The sequence below is a fragment of the Xyrauchen texanus genome, chromosome 9, assembly GCF_025860055.1.
Source record: "Xyrauchen texanus isolate HMW12.3.18 chromosome 9, RBS_HiC_50CHRs, whole genome shotgun sequence".
Taxonomy (NCBI): Eukaryota; Metazoa; Chordata; class Actinopteri; order Cypriniformes; family Catostomidae; genus Xyrauchen; species Xyrauchen texanus.
In genome coordinates this window covers 15,243,671-15,248,398 of record NC_068284.1, presented here as the reverse complement: position 1 = coordinate 15,248,398, position 4,728 = coordinate 15,243,671, and positions in this window count along the sequence as shown.

Genomic DNA, 4,728 nt, shown 5'->3' with positions numbered 1-4,728 from the left:
CTGATGTCAACATAAAGTGAAACAGGTGAGCAGCGCGCACATCTGAAGATACAGGTACTTCATTAAAATAACTGTGATTCTGCTTGAAATGTCATATTTGCTCTTAGATTAAATGCAAGTATAATTGGCAGAAACGATATGCCACTTTTGAGTGCTTTCTTTTTGTTCTTATAGTTTTTTGCGCTTTATTATGATGCAGTAACACTGACATATTGACTGATGCAGTCATGAAATCATAGACCCTCTCCTTAAAATCAGAGCACAATTGGTCAAACGAGATGCATACAGTATTAATGCATCTTTTAATACCAGGCAATAAATGGTGCACATACACACAGCGGGAGAGTAAGAGAGAGAGAGTGAAGTGAAAACTGATGCACTAGTTTAAAATTGTTTCTTGTTTCTTTTTTATCTGTCAAAATAACAACAGCATTTGGAATTATCTGTCAACGTTTCAAAAAATCGGTAAATGGTGGAGACTTTTCGGTTAATGCAACCCCTGGTTTTGATATTTAGACCTAAAACAGCTAATCAAATGTATTAATATCCACATAATATTATCACATAACTTTGAACTGAGCTTAAAGCAAATATTATTTATTTTATTATTTAATAAAAAATATTACATTACAAATTATGTTATCTGCATAACAATTTGAGAGAAAAGTTTAACCGAAAAATTAACATTCAAATTTCTGAATTTCTTGGTAGGGTACAATGGGGTTAAAGGCCTCCGGGCTAAAAGGCACTTTTGATTTTATTTTCTCACAAAAAAATGAATAGCAACAAAAACTACCACAGTACTTTCCTCAACACCTGTTTTTCACTATGCACTGCAAAATTTTCCTGATTCATGAGGTCATCACGTGTAATGTGTAGAGGTTGATTTTGAGGTAATTTTATCTAACATTAAATAAATGAATATAGTTAATGAGAATCCCAGAAATTATCACATTTGTTTTGAGACAAAGATAAGTATTTGTAATTTTTAGTTTTGTTCAAGGTGGTTAAATAATATATATATATATATGTAAATAACTGCCCAATAAGTGAAAGAATTGTATAAAAATAAAAAAATCTCCTAGTTGCAAAATCCCATTAAAGACCCACTCTAATTGAGGGACTATATTTCTTATGAAGAATGTTCAAAGCGGGCTCACATTGAATAGAGATGAATTTGTTTATAGAACATTTGAGAGGTTATGAATGCTAAATGTGTTTGTAATCAACAGGAGATGACCCTACTGTTAACAAAAATGGGGTATGAACTGACAAAGAGCATGCACTGAAGCCTGATTCCCAATATGCCCAGTAATGCTTTGGGAGATGTGGCATGCTTAATTCTGGGTGCATTTGTTTTATTTCTCCTGTCAAAGCACTGTTTGTAGAAGGAAGTCAGAGGGGCATGTGGATCATGTAACAGCCTCACACTGATCCATATCTACAGCTAGCCAGGAAATGGAGGACTCAAATATATTGTGTTGTGTATGGGTTGAAGCCTCAGTAGTAAAGAATTGTGCACAATGATTAAGCTCTTTAACACACAAGAAGTGCCAATATAAAAACCGTTCTCTACTACAGGAATGCTAAATTGTCGGTTTTGGTTTGAAAATGTATGGCATAGTGCCAGGCAGGAAAGCTACAGCCCCTCAGGATTTGTCAAATTTGTTACTTTCTGTGTTGAGCATGTGTCTGTAACATTCACCTTGTCCCGTTTTGCCCTTACCTCTTCTTTGCCCATTTCGTCCCGTATTTAACTCCACAGTCCCCTTGTTAGCGTGCACGTTCCCTGTTATTAGTTTCACCTGCACCCGCCCCCTCTGGCTCTCACGCTCGCTCACATTCATCAGAGTATTAGTTTCACCCGCACTCGTTCTAATCACTAGATTATTAGTCTCACCTGCACTGTTCGTTTTCCCCTGTTTATACGCTGCCCTTTCATCTCACTCTTGTTGGTTATTGTTTAGTGTACCCCTTCGCTTTGCCAGCTCTAGTGTTCCCCTAGTATCCCCTGTCTCTTCCTCTCGCTTGTCTCGCCCTTTGATATACTCTGATTCCCCGGCTTCGACCTAACGCTCCCCTGGACTACTCTTCTGTGGATTTGCCCCTTTTGATATTTACTGATTTCCGGCTCGACCTTACGCTCCGCTTGACTACGCTTCTCTGGATTTGCCCTTTGTACTGTTGCCTGCTTTTTCAATAAAGCAGTTTTACCCCGACATTGTGACTGTCTCAACTTGTGTACGTTACATAATAACCAACCCTACAGAACAGTCACAATGGATCCCCCGGTGGATTTTCACAGCTCACTAGAGCGGATTTTCACGGCACGTTCTGCGCGAGGATCTACGTTTGGGAGGCATGACCGAGCGCTCGTGGCCCAGGGGCAGCAGGTACGTACTATTTCCAATTCATTTCACCCTGTTCCGCCTGTGTCTGTCCCTGAGCCCGTTGATGCACTCAACGCATCCGCGAGCGCCGTAAGCTTTCCACACCCGGAGAGGTTTGATGGCTCTTCGGACGCTTGCCAAGGGTTTTTTATGCAGGGCAGCGGTTTTAGAACTTTAAACTGTGCCCTTAACATTATGGACCCAGCGGCCCAACTCTTGGTTTTGGCGTCAGGGAGTCAACCCTTGGAGGCTTATGTGGTTGACTTTTGTGCCCTGGCTAACCAGGTGAACTTTGATGAGGTGGCTCTGAAAGACATTTTTCAATGTGGACTGAATGAGCCAACCTCCTTGTTCATGCCTGGTAGTCGCTGCTCCCTCAACCTGGCTCAATTTATTGACCTCGCCCTACTGTTCACTTGTTCCTCATTTACTGTGGGGGAAGCAGACACTGAACCAGAGTTCCACACCATGGCCCCAGTCTCGAAGCCTGCCACGGCCCCAGTCTCGAAGCCTGCCACGGCCCTAGTCTCGAAGCCTGCCACGCCCCCAGTCTCGAAGCCTGCCACGGCCCCAGTCTCGAAGCCTGCCATGGCCCTAGTCCCGAAGCCTACCAAGGCCAGCAAGCCAGCGCCCACGCCTGCCACGGTCAGCGAGCCAGCACCTGTAGCCTCGACCGTCCCAGAGCCAGCGCCTGTAACCTCGACCGTCCCCATGGCCACGCTCCCTGTTGGCCGAAGGAGAAAGAGAAGGAAGAGGGCACCTTCTCCCCAGTCTCGTCTTGTGCTCAAGACCACAGAGGTTCCCTCAGAGTCTTCCACGGCTCTGCCGGCCTCTGCTCCGCCCTCAGAGTCTTTCACGGCTCTACCGGCCTCTGCTCCGCCCTCAGAGTCTTCCACGGCTCTGCCGGCCTCTGCTCCGCCCTCAGAGTCTTTCACGGCTCCACCGGCCTCTGCTCCGCCCTCAGAGTCTTCCACGGCTCTGCCGGCCTCTGCTCCGCCCTCAGAGTCTCCCACGGCTCTGCTGGCCCCTGTTTCGCCCTCAGAGTCTTCCACGGCTCTGTTGGGCTCTGCTCCACCTTCAGAGTCCTCCAGGGCTCCGCCTCTCGGGTCTCCCAGGGCCCCGCCTCTCGAGCCTCCCAGGGCTCCTCCTCTCGAGCCTCCCAGGGCTCTGCCTCTCAAGTCTCTCGAGCCTCCCAGGGCTCTTCCTCCCGAGCCTCCCCGGGCTCCGCCTCTCAAACCTCTCGAGCCCCTCAGGGCTCAGTCTCTCGAGTCTTTCAGGGCTCCCCCTCCACTCAAGCCTCTCAGGGCTTCGTCTCTCGAGTCTTTCAGGGCTCCTCCTCCACTCGAGCCTCTCAGGGCTCCGTCTCCCGAGTCTTTCAGGGCTCCTCCTCCTCTCGAGCCTCTCAGGGCTTCGTCTCTCGAGTCTTTCAGGGCTCCTCCTCCCCTCAAGCCTCTCAGGGCTTCGTCTCTCGAGTCTTTCAGGGCTCCTCCTCCTCTCAAGCCTCTCAGGGCTTCGTCTCTCGAGTCTTTCAGGGCTCCTCCTCCTCTCAAGCCTCTCAGGGCTTCGTCTCTCGAGTCTTCCAGGGCTCCTCCCCTCTCAAGCCTCTCAGGGCTTAGTCTCTCAGTCTTCAGGACTCCTCCCCTCTCAAGCCTCTCAGGGCTCGTCTCCGAGTCTTTCAGGGCTCCTCCTCCTCTCAAGCCTCTCAGGGCTTCATCTCTCGAGTCTTCCAGGGCTCCTCCTCCTCTCGAGCCTCTCAGGGCTCCGTCTCTCGAGTCTTCCAGGGCTCCTCCTCCTCCCAAGCCTCTCAGGGCTCCGTCTCTCGAGTCTCTCATGGCTCTCCCCCTCAAGCCTCTCAAGCCTTCCAACGCTCCACCTCTAGAGCCTCTCGAGTCTTCCACTGCCTCTTGGCTCCCCTCGAGCCTCCACTCCACGAGCTCCCGCCTCTCCAGAGCCTCCAGCTCACTGGCTCCACCTCCCGAGCCTCCCACGGCTCTCCTCCCAGAGACTCCAGGGCTTTCTAGGGCTCCGCCCCTCGAGCCTCCTACGGCTCCGCCTCCCGAGCCTCCTACGGCTCCCCCTCCAGAGCCTCCTATGGCTCCACCTCCCGAGCCTCCTACGGCTCTGCTCCCAGAGACTCCAGAGCTTTCTAGGGCTCCGCCTCTCGAGCCTCCTACGGCTGTGCTCCCAGGGACTCCAGAGCCTTCTAGAGCTCCGCCTCCCGAGCCTCCTACGGCTCTACCCCCAGAGACGACAGAGCCTGCCAGGTCTTCGCCTCAGAAACCTCCCACGGCGCCATCTCCCTTGGCTCCGCCTCCAGAGCCTTCCAGGTCTTCGCCCC